Raw genomic sequence first — 27,835 nt, forward strand, 5'->3', positions numbered from 1 at the left:
ATAGTAACTTTCCTCATTCCTTGACAGGGCTTCACCCAGCTGTGGAAGACCTCTAGGAACCAATTGTCAACTTTTGCCAGGGGAAATATCCACCTGTCACATTCGCCTTTCCCCTCTAGGAGTTCATTACCACCCTGATAAGTGAAGTCAGACTGGAAGGGAGAGACTGGTCCAAGGAAAAAGAGTTAGGGCCAAAAGACATGTTAGGCTGAGTTTTGTGTAGTGGTTCCTTGGGTGCTTTTTGTTTTTACATGAAAAGCAGTTGACTGAAGTTGCATCTACGAGTGCAGGAGGAAGTGCCGGATTTATGTATAAGCTAAACAAGCTATAGCTTAGGGCCCCATTCTCTTGGGGGCCCCCTAAAAAATTAAAGTAAAAAAACCTGGATATACATTTCCAAAATATAAGATAAAAAGCAACTAAAATAAAGCCTACATACAGCAACAGTGTTTTGTGTTGTGTAGGCTCCTGTGATGTAAGTAATGGTCCCCGCCTGCTAGCCTGCTCCCTAAAATATCACTGGTTTGCTGATTTCTATATATAGGGTGCCTACATTCTGCATGTGCAAATGGCTTTAGATACCGTAAATTACCATATAGCATATATTCAACACAAAAAGCAGCAACAATTTGTTGTTGACAAAGGACAGCTGGACATATAAACGGCCCCATTACCTCCAGTAGCTTAGGGCCTCATCAAACCTAAATTCACCTTGGCAGGAAGGATAGGGTGAAGAGGGGGTGCTTATCTTTTCCTCTGGTGATCTTTGCTCCTGACAAAATCACTCCCTGTCCTCCCCTTTCCCCTTTTTTAAGAAGAGGTACAGCAGTGGTGGGGAACATCTGGCCAGGAAGCCTACTAAGTCCTGCCAGACCACTTCATTTGGTCTATGAGGCCATTTTTGCCAAGTCACAAGCCCACCTGCTCTACTTCTGATGTCATAGATGACATCAGGTGCGGGGTAAGTAAAGACTCAGCTGGACCAAAAAGGGATTTGCAAGCCCCAGTGATCAGCTGATCCAATACCTATCTACACTTCCTTCCATTCCTGTTTCAATTTCCTTCTCTTCTAAAGGGCCCCAAAGAGAAGAGGCGATGAACCACAGCAGTAGTCAATCACAATGGTAAAGTGCTTCCCTGCTGGACAGAGCAAACTTTCAATGGCATAGGAAAGACGGAGCTAGCTGTCCGATCCAAGAATCCACCAGGTCTTTCTTTTCAGCTGGAACTCGCCAGAACTCAGTTCCGGCACCTCTCAGGTGGGCACCATTGGCATTCTAAGGGAATGTGGGAGGTGTTCATGGTGAGTTCTGGCACCTCTTTTTCTAGAAAAATAGCACTGGAATCCACCGTGTGTTGGTCTTCACAATTAGGTGAATGTGCCATTTTAATAACAAAGTGCTGTCACTTGCTAATTGTCTCCATTAATTAAATATTTTCTGAAGCATCTGTTTAGAATGAAGCAGAGAGATCTGAATGAAATCCCACTGAACTGTGGCTTTTAGAGGGTGTGTGTTTTTAATCAGCTAAACTGCTTAGGAGAAGTAGGAGAAGTAATACTTTCAATATAGACACAGCAGCTTTAATTACCCATGGTTGTTATACTGTAAAAAGCATTGAAGAGCCATCAGCAGTTCAGCCGATTTGCCAAGACGAGCTCCTTTCATTTTATGTAGGATCTGCTTTTGACATCTCCCAACTGAAATAGCCCAAACATCCTCACAATATTAAAGACTTATATTGTCTTATTCTGGAAACGGTGAAAGAAGAGTAATACAATGAACTGTCAAATAAATAAATAAAATAAAAACATTTCCTTTGTGGTTACTTTTGAGATGGCAGACAACAGCATCAAACAGCACAAGCCAAGAGACTTCTATCCAGAATTCACATTCACCGTGGTTTTGAGCTCTAGGCAGCCAACGTAAGATTCTGATCTTTACAGGGATGCTGTGAGCTATTCTTCAGCAGCCAGTCTCCCATGCAGAGAGCTTATTGTGTGGTTCAACTCATTATCAATACAATACTGCCATCAGAAGAATTCAATATATCTGTCTTCAGTTATTCGAACAATGCATTCTAGATTCTAGAGGATGACCTGCTGCACATTAGGGTCCACTTTATGTAGATTTATTTACTGATCCCTTATTCCAAGCCAGTCTCCAACCTCCCTTCTCTCAGTGTCCCCTCATCAGATCCAGACACCATCTTTGTCCAGCCAGCCTTTGACAGGCATCAACTGCAGAGGTTGGAGTCCTGTTCTCACACCACAAGGAGTGATGGATAATGCACACTTCAACACTGAAATATTGTCTAAAGCAGACTGGGCAATGCACACTTTTATCAAGATAAGTTGACTTGATCCCCAAATCCTGATAGATCATTCTGAGCGACTTGAGGAAATTGTTCTGTGTATTTCCCAAATTATCTCAATAATTATCTGAGCAACAAGCACATTACACACAGAAAGTTGGATACCTCCCATAACATTTTCTAGTTCAATTCTTCAATCACCTCCTCCATCTCCACTTGTGACATCAGTACTGCTGATGCAATGGGGAGATAAAACTAAAACAGCATTTTATCACAGATCAACATCCGTATCTCTTGGCAGGAAACAAATGACCACAGGGGCTTTATAATACCCTCAGGCACAGGAGCTTTTGCAGTAATCTGTGACAAATAAAGGAGGCATGTTATGGAACTAACTCCTAACAGATTATGGTACAAATGAAAGATTCTATGCATTTTCAGTGGCACTTGCAAAAAGAGAGAAACAGATGCCCAGAGGGGGAAATGTGTACATTTAAAATGCCACTGCATGCCTTCTAATACATATCCCTGCTCCTCATAAAAGTAGCATTTCAGAATTCAGTCCGGATCATCTGCAACTTCAAATCAATAAAAGGTTGGGCTTGTTTTTTTATTAGCCGCAATCAGCACTGAAAAACGCACTTGATTTCTAGCCAAACAACAAAGCGGCGTGGACTGAGTATTTATGCATATGAGGGAATTTAGAAAACAAGAAGCATTTTAGCAAGTTTGAACGATGTATGAACAAGCAAAATTGGGACATTGTTGAAAAGTGAAACAGAATGCTACTTTATTGGGTTGGGGAAAGGGGAACGAGAACAATTATTAGTTGCTATGATTTGGAGCCTAATCACTGTTCCTTTTGAAATGGTTGTGACAAAATTTAATGCTTATGATTTGTCAGTTCATGCATGCTGGCCCTGGCCCTGGCCTTCTCCCTGCCAGGTATGCACCTGTGACTACAGAACGATGTGCTAGCATGAACTCAGAAGCACATGGACACAGCTACAATGACTCCTACAACTGTGGCTGGAACAGAACCTCTGCTTGCTGTGTTCATAAACTGCCCAGGTCACTAATCTATCTCCAGGTGCTTGTAAACACAAAACGAGATACACCCATGACTGAGGAGTGTATGTGGTTGCTCATCTGTAGAGGCTGCAATCCTAGACACACTTACCTGAGAGTAAGTCCCCTTGAACTCAATGGGGTTTGCTTCTTAGCAGAAAAGGTAAAGGTAAAGGACCCCTGACCATTAAGTCCAGTCGCGGACGACTCTGGGGTTGCGGTGCTCATCTCGCTTTACTGGCCAAGGGAGCTGATGTTTGTCCACAGACAGTTTTTCCGGGCCATGTGGCCAGCATGAATAAGCCGCTTCTGGTGAAACCAGAGCAGTGGATGGAGACACCCTTTACCTTCCCACTGGAGTGGTACCTATCTATCTACTTGCACTTTGACGTGCTTTCGAACTGCTAGGTTGGCAGGAGCTGGGACCGAACAACGGGAGCTCACCCCATCGCGGGGATTTGAACCACCAACCTTCCAATTGGCAAGCCCAAGGCTCAATGGGTTACACCACAGCACCACCCTCGTCCCCTAGCAGATCTGTTTACTTCTCTCCAAATGCTTCACATTGGCTGCATCATGCCTAGTTTGACCTCAGGGGCCACTGTGCCATGAAACCCAAACTTTCTTTCCTAGACATTGCTGCAGAGGCTGTTGGAATGGAATGAGAGGTTAATAATTTGAGGAATTCAGAATTTGAGTACACTTCTCTCATCAGTAGATGTGAAGATGACATAAGTGGGAAGGGCTGCCAACTCTGATAGGATTGCCAGCTACAGCCATTTGTGGACTGAAAGAGCCTGGCATCAGCAATTCATACTATGGTGACCTCATGTTTGGATCGTTGCAATGCTGTCTACAGGAGGCTACTTTTGAAAATGGTACCGAAACTGCAGGTAGTTCAGACGGGATCAGTTATTAATTGGGGCAGGAAGCTGAGAGAACGCAACACCAGACTGCATTGGCTGCTGGTAAGCTACCGGGCTCTGTTCAAGGTGTTGGTAAATGTCTATAAAGCTCTAAATGGCTCAGGGCCCAAGTAGCTCCAGGAGTGCCTCTTCCAAAACCAGCCATTTTTGATCCTTATGATCCATGGAGCAGTGGGAAGGGCTCTGAGGATTGATGAAGAAACTTGTAGAAGAATCTTTTCCGTAGTGTGGCCTCAACTTTGGGACAATGTCCCCTTGGAGTTGCATCTGTCCCCTTCATTGTTGGCAGGTAGTCATCCATGAAAGACACTTCGGTTTACCAAAGTCTAATAGGGTAATGTTTGTCCTGAAGAGCAGTCTACAGGGTTTTACTCACTCTGTGAACATTTTAATTCTGTACTAGATGCAATGTTGTTGTTTATCCTTTGTTGTTCTTTGCCCTGGGCTCTGTGGAAGGAATGGCAAGTCATACACAACAACAACAACAACAACCAAACAACAACAACCAAACAACATCAACAACAATGCAGAGTTTAGAATTCTGTCATTTGGTGGTTATTTCCACGGGAAGCACTGAGATTTTATCATGGCACCACTTGACTTGTTTTCTCGGCAAAACATTATTCCTATATGAAAACTGCTGAGCAGTTATATCCACAAAAGAAATGAAGACAGCAGTCAAGCTGCCTGATTGTCTTTCATCTTGAATGCCTGGTTTGGGTTTCGAAGACACATTACATAACATTGTTTTCTATATTTGCAGAAGTACTGAGTGAATTTCAAGACCCCAGGGGAGACAGACAAAAATGTGTTGCGCCTTGGGCCTCCTTAATCAGCTCATCTGTTATGTATCCGTGGACTAAATGCAATTTTCAGGGCTTTCAGGACTTCGTAGGAGGTCCTGTACAAGATATCATTCTGCCCAAGGCAGAAATAGACCTCCTCAAGTCAAGGCGCATCATACCCAAAGCTGGTTCGAGTTATTTTGGTACCTGGGACAGAAAACCCCCAACTGCCTCTCCCCAGGAGTAAAAATGCAGTAAACAACAACAACAACAACAACAACAACAACACATTACAAACTAATATTTGTACACCAAATATAAGATTTGATTCAGAAGAAGAAGAGGAGGAAGAAGAGTTTGGATTTGATATCCCGCTTTATCACTACCCAAAGGAGTCTCAAAGCGGCTAACATTCTCCTCTCCCTTCCTCCCCCACAACAAACACTCTGTGAGGTGAGTGGGGCTGAGAGACTTCAGAGAAGTGTGACTAGCCTAAGGTCACCCAGCAGCTGCATGTGGAGGAGCGGAGACGTGAACCCGGTTCACCAGATTATGATTCTTCCACTCTTAACCACTACACCACACTGGCTCTCAGTTTGATAACTCATAAAGTGGTTCAATTTGGCTTAGGTCCAAATCAGCACTTTATTTTGGAAAAACTGCAGCTCCATGTCTTCATATACACTATTATTGGGAATTTTCTTAGATGGCTAAAACTCTTTTATGTTTTGACAGAACTGTGTGAGATTCGAAACCCATTCTGAGTGGCTAAAGCTTGCAGACAAAATGGATGCAGGGTTTGATATCACTGTTTATGCAATCAAACATGACCATGTTTAAGGGGTGGTGATGTTCAATGAAGGAGAGGCCAGGCCAGCACAAATATGAACTGAGTAGCAAGAGCAAACTGTCTCCTATGCATTGTGGATTTTTGTAGGGATATGACTGAGATGTTTTGTGGGTCCCCTAGGATGTGCAGTGTTACCTCGGGTTACAGACACTTCAGGTTACATACACTTCAGGTTACAGACTCCGCTAACCCAGAAATAATACCTCGGGTTAAGAATTCTCAGGATGAGAATAGAAATCGTACAGCGGCAGCGCGGCAGCAGCAAGTGGCCCCACTAGCTAAAGTGGTGCTTCAGGTTAAGAACAGTTTCAGGTTAAGAACGGACCTCCGGAACGAATTAAGTACTTAACCCGAGGTACCACTGTACTGGCAGCCACACTGATGGCCATGGGCATCATATTGGTGAACACTGCCTTATGTGGGTGAGCTTAGAGACGATACATTTTTTGACATCTGGAATGCTAAGGTTTTGTGAAACATTTCAAGGGTTCTCATATAGATCCCGTTTTGCCTCTGACAATCCCAAAATCTCTGAGGCACCTCACTCAAGCTCAGGATTTGAGATTCATCTGAATCCAATGCAGACTCCTAAGAAGTTCAAACTATAATAGAACATGGTTTAGCAATGTGATACAGTGAAGGATTGGCATTTAATTTTTGATATTATTAAGCATCAATATTCCTGGTGTTTGGCACTGTGGAACATGGATTTGTGAAATGGAAACTGTTGGCATTCATGAGATGCACCATAGCTTTCCCTGCTGAATGTTTCTAAGACATCTAGCAACTAGAAAAATGCTTTCGTTTAGGCTACTTTGGATCCACATTATTCATTCATTTATTTTTTGTTGTTGAGAAGCAACACTTTTGCTAGCAGTCTGACGTTCTCTATTTCCAATAACTTTGTGTCTAAGATTAGTTGTTTATTATATTGATACTTGCCTTGCTATTTCCCTTTGGAATACACCTGTGGGTTCGGTAGCTGACAATCAATTGAAGCAAGCAAAGAATTTCCTGGTGGGTTCAGCAGAGGTCGGCTTTGCCTATAATTCATTAAGTTTCAAAGATTTTTTCTGAGTAAAACTGCAGGTTTTTTTCTTTTTAAAATAAAGTAAAACCACTTTACCCTTCTTTTGATGATCAAGAAATGAAAAATTCCAGTCATGCAGCCTAGCAGTTGTTCTCCTAAAGGTAAATGTGGGAACACAAGGCCATAACTCAAGATTGAAAGGCACTTTTTGCCAAAATATGTGCTTTCAAATATATGGACCCAGGTTCAATATCTGACATCTTCCTTCATGGGATCTTAAGGAGAAAAACCTATATATTTGATTCTAGATTGCTGCTGCCAAACTCAGTAGACAGTATAGGTCTGGTGGACCATTCATCTAATTTAGTATATCTTAACATCTATCCATCACTCTGAAAAATTATACACCTGGCCCTCAGTCACTAGCCTCAATCAAGCTAACACTGAAAGCTTCTTGAAACTTTAAAAATGTGGCTTAGCATGCAAGGGAAAGCAGTGGGAATAAGTGAGCCAGCACAGTAATCATCACCACCCACATGTTGAAGGGTGAACATTTGAAGCAGACAGTCTCCTATACTGGAAGAAGCAAAGATCACCAGTGTTGAAGCAATGATTCTTCAACATCAACTTTGCTGGACTGGTCATGTTGTTCAGATGCCCGATTATCGTCTTCCAAAGCAACTACTCTATTTTGAACTTAAAAATGGAAAGCGTAATGCTGGTGGTCAACAAAAGAGGTTTAAAGACTCTCTCAAGGCAAATCTTAAAAATTGTAGTATAAACACTGACAACGGGGAAACACTGGCCTGCGAGTGCTCCAATTGGAGAACAGCCTTTACCAAAGGTGTCATGGGCTTTGAAGACACGCAAACTCAGGACGAAAGGGAGAAATGTGCTAAGAGGAAGGCACGTTTGGCAAACCCTCACCGTGATCAACTCCCAGCTGGAAACCTATGTCTCCACTGGGAGGACCTGTGGATCCAGAATTGGCCTCCACAGTCACTTACAGATTCACTGTTAAAACGAGTGATTGCTGAAGAAGAAAAAGACTCATGGAGGATTCATTGCCATGTTTCTGAAACTTGGGTCTCTGGCTGTTTTTGCAAACTTGGGTCTCTGGCTGTTTTTGGAGTACAACTCCCATCATCCCTAGCTAGCAGGACCAGTGGTCAGGGATGATGGGAACTGTAGTCCAAAAACAGCTGGAGACCCAAGAGAGGGAAACACTGTTCTATCATAAAGGCCAAACGGTCTAAAAAGCACATGAGGCTTCCTGTGTCATACATTCACCCTTCAACTTGGGGAGGACAACTAGAACAGTGTCCCAGGTGGTGGAGCCAACACGGTCATCCCTGCTGTCCTCTCACGTGTGGCTACTTGAGTTGCCTCAAGAATGCCTGTCAAGGGCTTCATCTGAGTGGAATGGTGCCCCTAACCATTCTGATTATGGTGGCTATAATAATAATAATTCATTATTTATACCCCACCCATCTGGCTGGGTTTCCCCAGTCATTCCGGGTGTCTCCCAACAGAAAATTAAAAACACAATGAAACACCAGACACTATTTCTTCCCCTCTTTTGGTTTGGCTTAACTTGGAGAGCCTATCAAGACTGCACCCCTTGACACCTCCCAAGTTCTAAAAGTGAGTTGCTAGTCAAATACGAACAAAGACTGTTCTTTATACCTCCTAAGACTATGTATATAAAAAAAGACCCTCATCATATTTTTTTCTATTTTCTAAAATATTGATTTTCCCCTTCATGCATTTGTTCAGTGACACTTTTATTACCAGACACCATCTTGCTTAACTACAAAGCTGATGTAGTATACAAGCTGCACCTTGTCATTGACACATAAACTTTACTTATTCATTTGCATCAAAGTCAGAACACTAGCAACTGTGCGCCTTTCAGCTGGTTATTGCTCTGACAGCAAGGAGAAATGCTAAAGCTGAAATGGTGCTCTCAGGGACAAATTGCAGCCAACACACAAACGCATACAGTGTAGCCCAATGAATCTTCTGATTTACAAGCTGTTTTGGATCAGAGGCAGCATGTCTCTGTCTATAAGTTGCTGCGGGTTCAAGAGGACCATTGTGCTCCTGTCCTGCGTGTGGTCTTCCTGGAGGCATCTGGTTGGTCTCTATGGGAAACAGGATAATGCACTAGACTAGATAGGCCTTTGATCCAGACAGGCCTCTGGTGTTCTTATGAAGAAGGGTTAAGAAGCAGGAAGAAGAGAAAGCAATTCATATTTACGTTAGCTCTCACTTCTCTGCTCCAAAAATGTCAAGAGGAGGTCAGCGTGAAAAAACACCAGTGTCAAGAGAAGTCAACTCTTTAGTCAAAGAAACCAAAACAGTGCCGACCTAGTGATAACAGCAACGTTTCCCAGTACGTCTTGCCCCAATGAGGCAGTTGCAAAGACTGAAGATCCCCACCTTCCCACCGCTCTCTAAGGCTTCTTGCCCAGTTCCTTCCCCAGTAGCCTAAGGCTCTGTCACCTTGCATCTCAGTGCTGCACGTTCTTCCTTCCTCTGCATGTTCTGGGAGACCAGGGGAGAGGGGGTCACAGCAGGAAGGCGAGACTCAGACTCCCTGGCTTCTTCAGCAGACTGCCCCATCGCTGCCTCTAGGCTCTCCTCCTTCCCAGCCTCCGTTTCTGCCTCTGATTCTAGACTGCTCTCTGCCTCAGCCTCTTCCTGCTCACTAAACCCTGTTGCCTCTTCAGCTTTATTCTCACACAGAGGAATAAAGAAAGCTTGGTATATTGTACAAAACAAGAGAGACAGAATATATATAAATGCTGCTTCAGACAGCAAAGTTACAATTTAAGCAGGTAGCAAATTCTAAAATACATACACACCTTGGTTAAAGAGTAAAAGATTCTCTGACTATTTTAAAAGGCCTACGGAAGTGTGTGCATGCCAATTTTGCCTCAAACCCACACTAGAAATGGAGAGAGAGGGAAAATAAAGTATACCCAGTTTTTCCCCCAAGAAAAATAGGTGCCGGAACTCATCATGAAGTTGTTACATTAAGGTGCAGGACGACTTAGGGCAGCCCTGAACAGATGCTGGTGTGACAATAGCCATGTTCACCACCTGTGGGGGTGCTAAAAACTATGGCAAGCTGTCTCACTAGCTGGTTTGGGGGTGGCCCCTGGTTCTGGTGCAGGTAAAATAAATGCACCCCACCTCCCTCATTTTCTTAGATTCAGACAGATGTGTACGGCAACTTGGAGTGGACCTTATATGCAATGGTAGAGGCCTGGCTGGAAAGGTTAAAGGTTACCGCCACCACATGGGAGATGGATTGAGGAAAAGGAAATACAAACTGCCCCCACCTCGTAGCTTGACAAATCACGATTAGGAGCGGCTAGAAGCTAAGTGGAGTCATAGATCTAAAACAAAGTGTAGCATATGCTGGCCAGCTTCCATTTTGACTTGAAATGTTTGTTTTGGAGTTGGACAGGAAAATTGGCTTCCAGGTGGAAAAATCAAAATTAGAAACGGAACTGATAGAACCCAATACTAAGAATTCGTCAAGAATGTATAACCTGCTGTTGAAATGGAATACACAAGATGAAACAGTGAAATCAGCTATGATAAAGTGGGCACAAGATATTGGTCATAATATCATGTTTGCTGACTGGGAACAGTTGTGGACCACCGGTATGAAATTTACGGCATGCAATGCCTTAAAGGAAAATATTATGAAAATGATTTATAGGTGGTCAAGCTTGCAAAAATTTACCACTTGTCTGATAACAAATGTTGGAAATGTAAAGAAATTGAAGGTACGTTCTTTCACCTTTGGTGGACGTGCCCTAGGATTAAGGCTTTCTGGGAAATGATTTATAACGAAATGAAAAAGGTATTTAAATATACCTTCCCTAAGAAACCAGAGGCCTTTCTCCTGGGCATTGTCGGCCAGGTGGTGCAAAAGAAAGACAGAATTTTTTTTATGTATGCTACAACAGCGGCAAGAATACTCATCGCAAAGTATTGGAAGACACAGGATCTACCCACCTTGGAAGAATGGCAGATGAAGGTGATAGACTATATGGGACTAGCAGAAATGACTGGCAGAATCCGAGACTGGGGAAAAGAGACGGCGGAAGAAGATTGGAATAAATTTAAGAACTACCTTAAGAAACACTGTAAAATTCATGAATCTTAGAATAATGTGGTTTTTAAAACTAAATGGAGTACAGCTGTAAAGATTAAGTGAAAGGAAAGTAAGGATGATAATTAGATAAAATTAAGGGTGAGGATTTGCTGAACTAAATTTTTGAAATGGGAACGCAGAAAGGGGAGGTATGAGGAGGTCGGTGAAATAAGTTTTAAGAAAATAATGTATTGAAATTATACTTGTTCTTTTTTATGTAATTTTTGTTTGTGTCTGTGCGTATTGTTATGTTTGTTATAATCTGTAAAATCTTAATAAATATTTATTAAAAAAATATGAAATGTTTGTTTTGGGCTTCTCAAAAGTACGTAAAAGCAAGAAACAGGCAGGGGGAGTCCTGGTCTGCAATGGCACCCACCTGAGAGGTGCCAGAACTGAGCTCTGGCTGAAAAAACCCCACTGAGTATATCTATGTGAGGGACACGGGTCATGCTGTGGTGTTAACCACTGAGCTTTGGGCTTGCCAATTGGAAGGTCGTGGTTCGAATCCCCACAACGGATGAGCTCCCGTTGCTTGGTCCCTCCTCCTGCCAACCTAGCAGTTCGAAAGCATGCCAGTGCAAGTAGATAAATAGGTACTGCTCTGGCGGGAAGGTAAATGGCGTTTCCATGCATTGCTCTGGTTCGCCAGAAGCAGCTTAGTCATGCTGGCCACATGACCTGGAAGCTGTCTGTGGACAAACGCCAGCTCCCTTGGCCAGTAAAGCGAGATGAGCGCTACAACCCCAGAGTTGTCCGCGACTGGACCTAATGGTCAGGGGTTCCCTTACCTTTACCTTTAGTGGTGTTTTGGTTCTGTGCAACTGCCTCCCCTATTGAAATGATTGCCCTTCAGCTGGTGCACCAACGGTATACAGACAAATATGTCTATATGTCAAATATATCAATTTCTCTCAGTTCCTCATTTATTGAGTCTTAAGTTCAGTTTTCCATATTTCCACATCAGTTTGTGACTTTAAAAAAGTGAGTCCTCGTGAAAACGTATCAGTATTTTAGTGCAAATTTCTCCCAAATTCTGCCTAATGCACACATTTTTGCAAAGTCAAAGTGCAAGTAGATAAGTAGGTACCACTCCGGCGGGAAGGTAAATGGCATTTCCATGTGCTGCTCTGGGTTCACTTAGCTGTCAGGGGTCCTTTACCTGTTTTATACCTATGTGAGAACTTATTGTGGGCATAAGGTTCAGGGTTAACACAAGCAATTTTCTCTACAATGCATTTTTATACATTGTTTTCACTAATATATGCATTCTAGATGTGTGCTATTCCTTAATATATTCTCTCTCTCTCCTGTAATCATGCTCTGGTTAGAGAACTGCTTCACTTAATCTGGGAAAGTGAAAATTTCAAAGGATTAGCTATGTTTTAGTTCATGTATTGGTTTGGAAAGTATGAATTAGATAGTTTGTATTAAAATGTGAACTGAGGAAATCTATCTCCTCCCCCCCCCCCAACCACCTGGGTCAAATAGGGCAATATTTTGTTGCTGGGGAATCTCAAAGTTTCCTTAACAAAGTCAAATAAGGATTGTAAAAAAGAAGAAGAAGAAAAGATTGAGTTTCTGCAATTTCCATTTCACAAAATAGTAAAAACAAAAAACAGATTCTTAAATTTTAAGCGGGAGCCTCACATCTTAGCAAAACTTTGCACATATTATCTGTGAGAATTAAACGCCCGTTTGCAGATAGTAAACTCAGTCCTTTACAGCAGAATGCAGCAGAAGCAACTGTGGTTGGAATAGTAACATCAAAGGTTTTATTTATAAAGCAAATAACAAAACAACAAGACGACTCTCACATCCATCTTCTTCAGCAGAGCAGAGAGAGAGGGAGGAGACATTTAAATAGTTCCCATACTCATATATCAATTAAGCAATTAAAGACAACCCGCAATGTTATGCAATGTGAGAATTAGACATTACAATACTAACAGTATCATGGGCCACATATAATGCAAAATTTCCCCCTCTTATTTAAAAAACCCTAAAATTATGCCACTGCAAGTGTGTATCTTGATCTCTCCTATCCATATTCCCCTAAATGTTGAACCATCCCTGTATTCTGATTATAAGCTTTATGAGCCTCTATTGCCATGCCAACACATTCTTTATTTTCCCCATGGTGTCCAGATAAATAATGTCACACTGTTGGTAACCTTAATTGCAAGCCATATTAGAATTAGCTGCTTTAAGCAATTATGTGATCATTATATGCATTGGACTCCAAAGACTTGAGATATAATGAGCTTGGAAATACAACACAGAACTGCAGAAACTTATGTACCAATTTAAGGCTACATATTCCAATGGACCGGAAGACAGAAATAGAATTTTATGGTTTGACTGAATGCTAAAATCCACTTTCACACCTCCCTAGGTTGCCATTGAGCGCTGGAACTGAGGAATTTGGAGGGGAGCTACAAGAGTTTGAATAAGGCTCACGAAAGCTGCGTATGTATGTGTTATACATCCCGGATGATTTCCCCTTCACAGTTCATGCCATATGGTAGCTGTAAACGATAATTCAGCTCTCGCATAAGTGTATGCAGTTTTAATTATATAATAATAATGCCACAGGCTCCCCGATCCAGAAAGGGAGACGCACATATCAAAGCCTGCTTCCATCCATGTTGCAAGCTGAGTGTACATCTGCCCCATGGTTTTATTAATCATATGCTGGACTTCCTTTTAATAAACTCCTGGGGCAACTAAGAGTCAAGAAAACAATAACGTCACAGACAATAAAATCAACCGAAGAAGAGCATAACATTTTGGTAGCAGAAAATCAATTCAGCCAGCTTGGTAAAGCCTGAGAAAATATTCTGTTGAAAAGATGTGAGAGTAGGTGCATTTAGAAGGTGAGACACCGCAGCTAAAAAGACATTGTTGTTGTTGTTGTTGTTGTTTTCTATCCTGCCATTCTTTCAGAAAGGAGCCCAGGATAGTAAACATATCTACAACAAACCATTTTGCGTGCTGAGGTCCCCCCAAACCCCTACCCCAATAATTCAGACATCACACGTAATTTTTGTTTAAGGTTTTTGGCATAATTTTGGCCACAACTTTATTTTATACAAATTGAGAGTGGTTGCTTAGGCATTGGTTATGACTACCTGTCCCCCCCCCCGCCTTGGGGGGACAGCACTGACTCCCTAGTCAGTCCGGAGGAAGCAAGGTCAGAGTCAGATGGAGCTGCGTCACAGGCCCTCAACTGCTCCGCGCATGTTCCTTGAAGCTTACGCGGCCCGCACCCTGCCGTCAGGGTTTGGACGAAGGGGATGGTAAGCTTCAGAATTCCTTTAACGGAATACCCGTCAGCAGCAGCATTGGAGGGGCAGGCACAGCCAATCCATACCCCTCCACCAACCAATTTTAACCAATGCCTAACCGCCAACCTTACAAGTTGTGACGATTTGCTAAGCAGTAGGCAAAACCCAAAAGGCACGCACTAATCAGCCAATTGGACAAATTCCTACTGGGCCCCCGCACCAATGCGAACGACCCCATGACAGGCAGAGCAAGGTCAAAGCGCAAGCCCAAATCAAGGGAGGGCGGGCGGGAGATCCGATGTCCACAGCGAAAGAGAAAGAGAAAGCTGTGGACCCTGCTTATATAAGGCCATTGATCCACCCCTAAATTGGCAACATCAAATTTACCCCAGTAACAACATCATCCAATCTGCTCCAGCCCATTGCCATTAATGGCCTGGACACTTACTGGGGGTTTTGTTCGGCCCCATCCGCAACACGTGCTCTCTCTTTTATGAGAACACGCTTTCTAAAAAAAACCCGCAGCATTTTAAATAGTCTTAAAACAGTCACGGTCACATCATTTAAGCCCAAGGGGCTCCAATAACATCATCAGGAGCAAGAGAGGACCTAGACATCTTTGGGAGCTTTCCCATAAACTTTTCAGAGTCTGCACCCTTTGCACAACGTTCAAAATGGGATTGGTTAAAAACTGACCTCCCAGCTGCTCCCAAAGGTGGATGAATCCGAATCTGTCTTGGATCCAAACAGTTACTTTTCCATGCAGGTTTCTGGCTTTCACTGCCTCCCTTGCCAACCTCTAGACCATGGGTAGACAAACTAAGGCCGAGGGCTGGATCCAGCCCAATTGCCTTCTAAATCTGGCCCATGGATGGTCCAGGAATCAGGATGTTTTTACATGAGTAGAATGTGTGCTTTTATTTAAAATGCATCTCTAGGTTATTTGTGGGGCATAGTGTGGCGATCACACAGGGTCCCTGGACGTTTAACGCTCTATTGATCCCTGTGCCACCACTGTGCTCGCTTCCCCGCTGCCACCAACCAGTTAAGGTAAAGGGACCCCTGACCATTAGGTCCAGTCGTGACCGACTCTGGGGTTGTGGCGCTCATCTCACTTTATTGGCTGAGGGAGCCGATGTACAGCTTCCGGGTCATGTGGCCAGCATGAGCAGCGCGTGGAAACGCCATTTACCTTCCCGCCGGAGTGGTACCTATTTATCTACTTGCACTCTGACGTGCTTTCGAACTGCTAGATTGGCAGGAGCAGGGACCAAGCAACGGGAGTTTACCCCGTTGGGGGGATTCGAACTGCCGATCTTCCGACCGGCAAGTCCTAGGCTCTGTGGTTTAACTCACAGCGCCACCCGTGTCCCCTGCATCCCCCCTGCGTCTCCCAACCAGTTACTCTATGGTAAAACACTGAGTCCAGTCAGTTGTTAAAAGTGAACCAAAAAAACAAGTTTATTTTACAAACATTAACTAGTTTATGGTTTCTCAGGTAATATTCCTGTCAGTATCTTAAGTTTAGTTTCTTTACCGGCCTATACCTTCCTAATACCTTCTGACTGATTATCTCAACTGTTTGACTGATTCCTCTTAACAAATTCTCTCACTCTCTCACACCGGACTAGCCCAACCCACAGACTTATCTTCTCTGTCTCATCTAACTCCAGACTGTCTTCTCAACAAGTTAACCCTTTCCCTATGAACCCAGTATGATGTCACACACATAGGAGGGCAAACGCTACACATAGGAATTCGTTCATTATTTCCCCCCAAAATATAATCCGGCCCCCCACAAGGTCTGAGGGACAGTGGACTGGCCCCCACTGAAAAAGGTTGCTGACCCCTGCTCTAGACATTTAATACAACCCAGTGCACCCAAATATTTTCTCTCACTCATATACAAACACACACGCACACACACATAAGGGGGGCGCAAAAAGATATCACAAGTTCTGCAACAAAAGGAGGCAGCTTAAATAAAACAATGAAAGGAAGCAAATGTACACAATTTTTCTTGTCTGAACAATTCCAGTCTCAAAATTTGGGCTTTCTTTTAATAAAAGTTGGCCTGTTTTGGCTTGCAGGCACCTATTTTGCCCAACATTGTTCAAAATGGTACTATCAAGATGCAGTCCCCCACAGCGTTAATCAGCAGTTGCATTACCAAAGGATTCAGCAATAATATTTCCCTTCTTTGCTTATCACCAAATTAGAATTATTCTGGCCACCTAATGTGTTTACAGAAGCAAGGGGAGAATAGCAGCACTGCTCAGAAATGCAATTGCTTTTTCTCATGAAAGGCTGCAGAATAATTACAAGCTAAATACCGAGGACATTTTAAAAAGAGGATGGCAGGGCATGTTAGGGGTGTAATGTACTATATAATGCAACAAACTATATGGCTAAAAGATCAATTTTCTCTGAAACTGTAGCTATAAATAAATGCTGTGAAAACAAACATTAGAATCAAATAAGAGAGCTGTCGAGAGTTTGTAATGTAAACTTTGTTTTGATATGCCCCCTGGCTTCAAACCTAAATCAGCAATTCACTGAACATAAAACAGGTGACATCCCCCCTCCCCTGAAAGCTCTGAGCACCAGAAATTCCATATTAAGCAAAATTAAACAAAATCTTCATGTTTGTCTATGTTATCCAATTCTTTGTACACCTTAAATCAGGTTCTCCCTTAAAGAGGTCACGTATTGCGGTGAAATCCGGCAAACTGACACCCTGTGTTGTGGGTGGGTACGATTAGAATCATAGAATCATAGAGTTGGAAGAGACCACAAGGGCCATCGAGTCCAACCCCCTGCCAAGCAGGAAACAACACCCGATTGGTAGGTCCCTCAAAGCTGGGTGCAATCTAGCCAATGGGACGCAGTCCAAATGGTTCGAGGGACCTATTTATGCCCATGCACATGACCTAGAGCTTCCTCCTTTGGTGCGTGCATTTGGAACACCCGCCCACCTCTCCCTACTTTTAGGGCTTTGCGCTTGACCTTGCTATGCCGTCGTCTGTCATCTGTCATTGGGACAGGGGCACGGCAGGAATTTTCCCCACTTGGCTGATTGGCTGTTGCCATTTGGGTTTCACCTGCCATGTAGCAAATCGTCACAACTTGTGAGGTTGCGGATAAGCTCTGGTTCAGGTGGTAGGGATGGGAGAACGCTCTCGCCATCCCTATGTGAAGGGTATTCCATTAAAGGAATCCAGGGACTCAATGGTTTGGTCAACCCCTGAGAGGGGGTTGTGCCCGTGCCTGAGTCCAGGGGGACATTTGGGTGGCGGAGTTAGCCCGTTCCTGACTTTCCGCTTATCCAGGTGTTCACCCTTGGCTGACCTATGCTGGAACCCTGGGTCAGCGCTACCTGTATGGCAGGGAGCTAGTCGAACCAGAGCCTATGCAACCAGTCACTTTCTGTAATCAGTAAAGTTGTGGCCTAAATTCTGCCAAAAACCAAACCAAAAATTTGAGTCATGTGTGAATTTATTTTGGGGTGTGTGTGTTCCGGGTCTGAACACACAATTAGGCCTAAGCCCAAAGCACTCACAGAGTTCTGCTTTCTCTTTCACATTCAGGAAACATCAGCTGCTGTTTTTAATTAACTCGTAATTCCCCAACAAACTATACAGCGAGCTCAAACCAGTATGCCTGATCCACATGAAGACTGTCCACTTCCTTTTTAGTGCTTAGATCGCCACTTGTCCTACTTTGCAGAGGACAATCCTCTTTTTGCAGGAGTTCTCTATTTGAAGATGAAGAAGCATAAGAAGAGAGAGCAGGAAGGACCTTGAACCTGTCCATCTATGGTTAGCATAAAAGAACTACATTGGCTCCCAGTATGTTTCCAAGCACAATTCAAAGTGTTGGTGCTGACCTTTAAAGCCCTGAACGGCCTCGACCCAGTATACCTGAAGGAGCGTCTCCATCCCCATCGTTCATCCCTGAGGTTCAGCTCTGAGGGTCTTCTGGTGGTTCCTTCACTGCGAAAAGTGAAATTACAGGAACCAGACAGAGGGCCTTTTCAGTTGTCACACCCATCCTGTGGAATGCCCTCCAGTCAGATGTCAAGGAGATACAGGTATATAACTATACAGCCTTTTGAAGACACAGAGAAGTTTTTAATGGATGATGTTTGATTGCGTTTTTACTATTTTTGTTGGGAGCTGCTCAGAGTGACTGGGACAACCCAGTCAGATGCGCAGCATTTAGATAATGTATTATTATTATTATTATTATTATTATTATTATTATTATTATTATTATTCTGGACAGCCAACAGAGCAGATGCACAGGTCACCTTCCACACTATGGCATTTCTCTTTAAAACTTAGTATTTATTTCTACATCTGCATCTAGGCACAAAAGTTAACATATGCAAAGTTATGCAAATCTGTGCCTTCTTTTGCTCCTTTTTGTTCTTGTTTTTGTACGTCACCACTGTCTCCAGGATTAGAACCCCACTGAAGTCATGGACCTCAAGTTCAGTTTTGAAGACTCCTTCACCTACAACTTTCCACAGACCCAAGAAGCTGAAAACTGTTGCATTTGCCCATTTGTCCATTTCTGCTATCTTGAACTGGCAGATATTTAAGGATTTGAGCATTGTGGTGTAAGCCCAATCCATTCTAAATTGGTCTTGCCCTTTCAAAGGAAGCCAGCAAAGCTTTTGCACAGAACCTCATACCACAGCAGCAGTTTCTAAAGTTAGCTATCCTTTGTGTGAAGCAGTGCTTCTTTCTTGTCTATTCGGAACCGTCTGCCTATCAATTTTAATGAGTGGCCTGAAATACTAATATAATGAGACACACAGAGAGATAGAGAGAAATCTCTTTCTCCTCCGTAAGCTCTTCATACTATCGATAAATTTATAAACTGCTATAGTGTACTCCTTAATCATCTTCCCCTCCAAACTAAAAAAAAAAATATTGCAAACACTTTATTACCCTTCCTTTGTAGTTAAGATGCTCAAAGTGGATAGTATCATTATACAGCTGAGTCACCAGGTGGCACTAAAGTTAGCTGTACTTTTGTAGAGTCAGGAGTTCCCTGGGCTATTATGGTCTTGTTTAAGAGAGACAACAATGGCCTCATCCAGCTTCCTGATGGGTGGGTCTTCTAAGAGCTTCCCATGGCATGCACCATCCCTCATTATTTCAGTTGCTCTTTTCTGTCTTTCCTAGGAAACAATCCCGAGGTGAGGAGACCAGAATTGAATCCCAAAATGTGACTGCATCATATTTCATATATCTGAAACATTTATATTCAGCCATTCCACCTTAAAGGGTGTGTGCGCGCAAGATGTCCAACCACAGTCTCATGTTATAACATGCTCAAATAAATCACATTTAACAGAGCTAAATAAAAAAACAAACAAACCCTGCAAACTGACAGTCCGGCATAAAAGCAATAGAACAAGAGAAATAGCACTAAAAGAATACTGCCAGTTTTATTTCCTAATAATTCCCAACATTTACTTTGCCTTTTTCACTGCCACTGCACACCAAGTTGACGTTTTCATTGAGCTATCCATTCCCACCCCCCACCCCCGATCTCTGTCCTTCCTGGTTAGTCACAGCAATATCAAATCTCATATGGGTATATGCATGATATTAGAGCACTGATATATATATTTTTAAAAAATTGCTCTGGTATGAACTTCACTGTGCCTTTACATACAAATTACCAGCAGACGTATGAAACCCTGTAGCAATACCTTTCCAGTTGGCCCTTGGCATGGAACAAGGAAATTATCACTTGGCACTGCCACCAAGGACATTTTGTTGCCTGAAGTGGGGCACAGCTGGCACTGCCTCCCTGATATAGTAAATATTGCTTCACTATTCCTGCCTTTATATATTCTTTCACTCACCATGGTGTCACCGGAAGCAGGAAACTTCACTCTGTAAAAAGGTGTCAGTAGTCTGACTGAACAACCTGAATTTAGCTTCCAGGGACCTCCATACTATATTTTCCAGTGTTGTTGCTGCTGTGCAGTATTTGCCACCTGAGGCAGCTGCCTCATGTTTCCTAATGATAGGGCAGGGCTGGCTTAGGTTTAAATCCCTGCTCAGGAACTATAGCATGGCCTAACTTACTTCACAGGGTTGCTCTAAAGATAAAAGGTAAAGAAACCATGTGTGCGTGTGCAGCCTTGAACAGCTTGGGAGAAAAATGGGGTATGAAGAACAGTAAAATAATAATAACTTATTCTGCGTTATCCCCTTTTTATGAAATGGATTTTCCACTGCGTGTTAAACTCTCCCAGCAAACAAGCTCTGATGCTCTCAGCTTACCATGCTCTACCACAATGGCTCTCATCCTGTACACAAGGGCTCCCCAAACTTGGAAACTCTCTGGCTGTTCTGGACTACAGTTCCTATAATCCCTGACCACTGGTCTTGCTAGCTAGGGATGATGGGAATTGTAGTCCAACAACAGCTGAAGACCTAAGTTTGGGAAACCCTGCTCTACACAGATAACCATAGCTCCTGCACAGTGTGCTTATTCTGCCCCCTGCAGCAGCCAATAATTGAGCCTAGGGGGTGAAACACACTCTTAATCCTAGGGCTGGTTAGTCAGATCAGATGACTCAGCTGTTACAGCTAAACCTGGAATACGACCCACTGTCTGGCTTAACGTAATCAGCCATTTAAATTTAGAACTGAGCTAAAGGCTCGGATAAAAATTGGCTGTCTATGAATTGTTTTAAAATTTAGGTAATCTAAGTCTCTGGAACTCAAAAACAAATGGCTAAAAGCTCAAGATTGTGTAACTTCCGTAATTTAGCTTAAAAAAGAAAGGAGACAGGTAGATTTTAAGAGATACCTGTCCACACACCCTCTACGTTTATTTTTTTTATAAGATATTTATTAAGATTTTCAAAAAATTACAAAATAAAAAGAAAAAAGAAAAATACAAAATAAAAATAGTTAAAAAACAGTTCAGTCTTTCCATCACATATTTTTCATTTGCTTATTTCCCGGACCTCCTCACGCCTTCCTTTTCTGTATTCCAGTTCAAATTGTTAATTCAGCAAATCCCTCCCCTCTTCATTCATCTTAATCTTCAATTTTTAAATATTATAACATTAATTTTTTACCTATTAATAACCATTTTCTCATATTCCCTTATAGCATTACAGCCAAAGACCACTTAGTTTCTATCCAACATCATTCTAACATTCATTAATTTTACAGTATTTCTGTAAACAATCTTTGAACTTTTTCCAATCTTCTTCCACCGACTCTTCTCCCTGGTCTCGGATTCTGCCAGTCATTTCTGCCAGTTCCATATAATATAGTCCATCACCTTCATCTGCCATTCTTCCAAGGTGGGTAGATCTTGCACACACCCTCTACGTTTAGTTTCATGGTGTGGCTTTGCATCAAGGTTACAAACTCTCATTTTGATAAGGTCTTTCAAGCCCTGCTTCCAACAGCCATTCAGGACCCACCTGGACACCCATTAGTACCTGGAGCAAAAAAATCTCCTCCCCTGTGCTTCTGGATCTTCTCAAGTCTCCTTCCACCTGTCTTTTTACACTAACTCTCTTATTCGTGCACTTTCTTGCAAGTTTATTATACTTTTTTGGATACCGTTCAAGTCTTTTTAACTTGCTGATGTGTCCGCCCCCGTCCCCCAAAAACGATTTAAGTATTATTATTACTACCACCATTAACTAACAACCAGCAATTTAAGTTGGGCCTGCAAATACACTGGCAGCTTATGCAGCTGGTACATAAGTTGTGTTATTTGCTCCAATAACTTGGAACCCACAAGAAACCAGGCAGCTGCAGTCTTCACAAGCCAAAGCTTCCAAGCTATCTTCAAAGGCAGCCCCACATAGAGTGCATTACAGTAGCCAAGCATGAATGCAATAGTGTCAAGAACTATTGCGGCTAAGTCCACTTTCTCTAGATAGGGGTACATCTAGGGAAGCCCTGATAGCACTGACTGCAGTAGAACCCTCAAGCTAGACATTTGGGGGCCATGAAACTCCATCCAAGATCCATTCCACACCTCCATGCAGATCAGCTTCCTGACTCTACCATACCTCCGTCTTAATTTAAGATACCTACCAGATGTCCTCCCAATATATCTGATTTAAACAGATTCATTCTGAATCAAACACCTGCCATCACCAAGGGTAGATTGTTCACTGTTTAAGTAGGCAATCATCTTAGATTGCATAATCCAGTGATATACATTCACATATAAAGCAGCCTTCAAAAACCAATCACAAATATAATAATTGAATCAACTGAGCCTGAATGCTGCAGCAATCATACCATGACAGCTATACTGTGTCAGTTTACACACTGAAGCTATCTCATCTATCTAATGCATGTGCGTAGTGAAAACCATATGGCACCTTCTGATGCCAATATTTCTCCCAGTTTTCATCTAACCTAAATGCCCCTACCTCCAGTATGATTTTTACTTTCACCACCAAGAGCTTTCAAGTTTTAGGTTTTAAGGGACTGAGAGCTTTCAAGCCATCTGCCCTGAAAAGACAGGTGTTCCCCTTCCATTTAGTTCATATTATTGTATATTACTGTTCGTCATTATTAAATGTATGATCACCCCTTCGTCATCATTGGAATAGCAGGGGGAATTTGCAATCTAAAACAAGATACCTCATATAACTCACAAACCTTGAGAGGCAGCATAATACACAATTTCAATGCAAAGGTATAAAAGGCAGCGTGGCTTTTCAAAGAAAGAACTGAATTCCATGTGCTGCGAAAAAAGTATCTACACTCAAAGAATTGCACAACCGACATTCAATATTTCTCCTTCAACCACTCTTTCAGAAACTTTCTTTGTATGACCTCAACACCATTCCTCCATTCACAAGAGCCTCCTTACCCTTTTGAGAAGACAGCGCGAGTTCCACCAAGAAATGTTGCTTGTTTCCAATCTTTGAAAGAGTTACGACTTCCTTTCTCCCACCGGCCGCCTTTTAGCAAGCACCATGAATGGCATGTGTTCCTTCGGCAGTCGAGACAGATATGTAAGGGGCAGGGCACCACAGGAAAGTCGCAAAGGCATGTCTTGATAGAATAGTGGAGGCCTGTGCCAGCGGCACTATCAGGCCGTGCCAGATTCCAGGCGCTGTGTTGATCTAGCACCTGTTATGGTTCGTACACATTTGACAATCAGCTGTTCGGCTAATATTAACCAATGAAATGTCTGTTTTAAAAAATGGGGAAGTCAGTGCCTCTGCACAGAGAAGCAGATTTGTATAGATGCACAAAGATAAGCACAATTTTTTTTTTAAAAAAAAGAAGTTTACATCCATATTGTTTCAACTACAGATGGTCATTTAAAATGGGTAACATTAGTAATGGGTGAACTCTGCTAGCTCAAATTGGAATCAAAAATTAAGTTGTCTTCTGAGAGCACCCTCCCAGTTCAACCATACCTCCCAGTTCAACTGCTGTATTTCTCCCCTGCCCCCATCACTCCACAACTTCTGCACACTAATCACAACTCACCCAGAGGTATGCAAATGCTTTTGAAAAGGATCTCGAGGAAACAACATTAACAACTTATTTCATTTGCAAATTGTTTCCCTTGATATATTATGGAGTGATTTAAAATATAATAAAAACATTTACGTATAAAAATATTGCATGTATAAAAACAATTCTTTAAAATAATCAGATTACACACACACACACACACACACACACACACACACACAACTTACTATAACAACACATACATAAATTTACATACTTTAAATGCATCAGTTGAGATTAAAGCTCTCCATTTAGAAGGTTGTCTTTAGCAAGAACCAAATTCCAGTGGGCAGGTGTCACCACACTAAAGGCCTGATTCTGATATGAAGTACGGATTCTGCCCCCCAAAAGTAATGGTCAAATCAGTATGGTACACAGCCAAATAGGGTTCAAATAGATGTTATACATGGCTCAGCAACCTATACAATGTTGATCCAACAAGTGACATGTCCCATTGAGTCCCTTTATATGAGTATGGGACAGGCACAACTTCAGTTTTGAAAGCAAATGGGAACTCTTTCTGGTGGGCTGAGCCTGAGCTATGTCTTTGTGGCTCCCTGACGTAGGTGATAACAACAGTGGTTCCAAACCAGACTGAGAGGACAGACTATGGGCAAGCATTGGCAGCTCTGGAGGGGGTGTCAGGATTGAAAGAAAGGCTGGCATGGGAACCAAGGGTGAAGTGGGTGAGGCTACAAGGGTCTATGCTGCCTGGACTCTTGCTGGTATTTGGTTTCTCATCTGTATCTCCTCCCAGGGTGGCTTCTCTGTTTCTCAAGGACATGGCACAGCCCCACTCACAAGACCTCTTCCAGGAGTCACCAGGCAACTCCTCCTATGTCCACCACTGCACCCTGTGCTGGTCTGACCAGACCCTTCCGGATGTCTCCTCATGAACTTGCTGATGAAATGGTATCTGCAGGATGGCCTCTCTTGCAGAACAGAGCAATCTGTTGGGTATGTAAGGGCAGAGTAGTCTCTGAATTACTTACACAGAGCATACCTCAAGGCAGTTCCTAAACCCTGGGAGCAAGGGCACATTGTTGATCTCTTCCCAAATTCCAGTTCCTTCTCATTCCTCCAAGATTTGGTTCCCACTGATTTTGGAAAAGACTATCTCTACTTACCCACAAATAGGGATGTAGGAAGGCAGCATTTTCAGTTCTGACATATATTTGTCACAAACAGCACTGTTTCTGTTCTTGTACCTTTCAGTTTCTGCCAAATAAAACATCTCACTGTCCGCAATTTAACTTATCGTTGTTTCAATGTAAAGGAAATGTCAACACTATGTAAACAAACCAACCCATGATTAGTTGTGTAGCATTTGTGAACTTAGAAACAACAACAATTATGTGAACTAGTATACATAACATTTGCTTGATGGATTTCCATTCCTGACCTCAGATCAACATGCAAACTACAGCGATTTCTGCTTCCCTCTATGTTTTTGTCAAAATTCTCCAACATCCATAGCCATGAGCAAGCTTCACAGAACTGAAAGGGTCTCACTTCTGAGCAGATATGTCCAGGATTACACTGTAAAATAACAACAGCATGCCTGCAGTGAAGGAAAGATTCAGTTGCATTATATTCCCACTATTCCTCTCCATTATTCCACATTTCATTTCCCATGGTGTTGCCATTCTGTATTGTTGTAGTTCACAAATTTTTCTTTCTATCTTGCACATTTTTTGTTCCAGTAAGCTTGAAAGCAGGTCAACAGGTTGTTGAGAAAGCTGGTAATGAACATCCAAGGTCTGTGGAGGGGACTGAATGGAGGAACGGGATCCTTTTAATTTGCTACATTCATTTTCAGGTCAAGTGTACTAGGGTCGCCATATTTCAAACAGTGAAAATATATATATTCCAGATATATCCAGGAAATTCTGGACATGTGGCACCCCTAAGTGTACCAATGGCCACTTGACAAATAATTTGATGGTAACCTTTAAAAGGGATGCGGGTGGCGCTGCGGGTTAAGCCACAGAGCCTAGAACTTGCCGATCAGAAGGTCGGCGGTTTGAATCCCCGTGACGGGGTGAGCTCTGGTTGCTCGGTCCCTGCTCCTGCCAACCTAGCAGTTCGAAAGCACGTGAAACTGCAAGTAGATAAATAGGTACCACTCCAGTGGGAAGGTAAACGGTGTCTCCATGCACTGCTGTGGTTCACCAGAAGCAGCTTAGTCATGCTGGCCACATGACCCGGAAGCTGTACACCGGCTCCCTTGGCCAATAAAGCGAGATGAGTGCCGCAACCCCAGAGTCAGTCACGACTGGACCTAATGGTCAGGGTCCCTTTACCTTTAACCTTTAAAAACCATATCTATACAATCTATACAATTGATTTGGTGAAGGATATTTCCTTCATAGGCACTATTACAGAAACGGTCTGGGAAGATTGTTGCTCAATGGTTTTTAAATAAGGAACATAGGAAACTTCCTTATACCTACTTGGGTATATTAACCCAGGATAAGAGGAGACAGAGGTGATCTTCAAATATCTAAAGGGCTGTAACATGGAAGATGAAGCGCACTTGTTTTCTCCTGCTCCAGAGAGTAGGACCCAAACCAATAGATTCAAGCTACACAAAAAGAGATTCCGACTAAGCATCAGGAAGAACTTTCTGACTATAAGAGCTGTTCAACAGTGGAATGGACTCCAGTGGAAGCTGGTGGACTCTTCTTCCTTGGAGGTTTCTGAGCAGAGGTTGGATGGCCATCTGCCATGGATGCAGGACTAGAGTCCCAACTCTTCAATTCTATGATTCTATGAAATATAGTAGAACATAAGTTGTTGTTTCTACTCCTTTATGTGTGTTGAATGCTCTGTCACCAGTTGCATTTGATGTGGGTATGTTAAAAGAAAAAAGAATTGTCTCTACATGTGGAAATGTGGCACTCGAAAGCACTAATAACAAGCTCGTAAGATGCAGTGGGAGAATTAGATGATATAAAGTCTTTGCTGTTGACAAAACGCAGGAAGTGTCACAATTCATCTTCAAAAGCAATAGAATCAATGTCCTCTGAGTAATTTTTGGATGTTGTCGTTGTCGTCTTGACTTGCCTTATCAATGTGCTTTACAAAAAGCACCTGGAATCAGTCCAAAATTAATTTGAATAGGCTTTTTTTTTTAAGGTGCGCAACTGGAAATTGTGTTAAATTTCCACAATTAATTTTTGTTTCCCTTGTAAAACAGGCTCCTTTTTTTTGTCTTCAACTTCATCAGAAAGCCTTTTCTTTTTCCTTAAAAGGACTGACTAAATATCCTGTTAAAGGAAATGGTTCCTTTTCGATTGACAGAAAATCACTTCTTACTTCAACAACGAAAGCAAATTCTACAACCATCAATAAGTGATCATCTTTCAGCTGTAGTGATTTGCTAACAGAATTCATCATTTGCAGCAAATGATTCCACAAAATTGTAAGGACAGCATTTTTACATTCCTCAAACCTTTTTGCCAATTTCCCCCCTTAAACCTTTGCAAGTCTTTTCATTCTCTGCTACAGTGCTATAACGGAGGGCATTCTTAATCTCATTGTAACTCTCTTTGAAAGCCAAAATGGTTTTGGCTCTTGCAGACCACCTCAAATCCAGTACTAGCCTTGCTCAGAGTAGGTCCATTGAAATTAATGAACATGATTAATTTCAATGGGTTTGCTCTATAGCATTGGATACAATCCTTCATTGCCAGTATAAGCTATGATACATGGAATCACTGCTAGTCTTTTACCAACATGCCATGGAAAAACCAGCAACCCAGAAGCAAATGTCTCTCGCCCCAGTGATGTAACATTAGGAAATCCACTTGGTGTTTTATGTGTTCCATTTCACCAGAGCCTTCATCATTTTCAGTCCAGGGTTTACA

General features: G+C 42.5%; 1 protein-coding gene across 1 annotated transcript in view; it reads right to left on the reverse strand.

Moving 5' to 3' along the window:
- ARPP21 (cAMP regulated phosphoprotein 21) overlaps window positions 1-23,446 on the reverse strand; it is a 241,559-nt gene extending 218,113 nt beyond the window's left edge. The window contains exon 1 of the mRNA XM_082192791.1: window positions 23,311-23,446. The gene's annotated coding sequence lies outside the window, so the exon portion shown is untranslated. The remainder of the gene's footprint in view (window positions 1-23,310) is intronic.
- Window positions 23,447-27,835: the final 4,389 nt, after the last annotated feature.

Source organism: Podarcis vaucheri (genome assembly GCF_965113315.1).
Source record: "Podarcis vaucheri genome assembly, chromosome: 12".
Taxonomy (NCBI): domain Eukaryota; kingdom Metazoa; phylum Chordata; class Lepidosauria; order Squamata; family Lacertidae; genus Podarcis; species Podarcis vaucheri.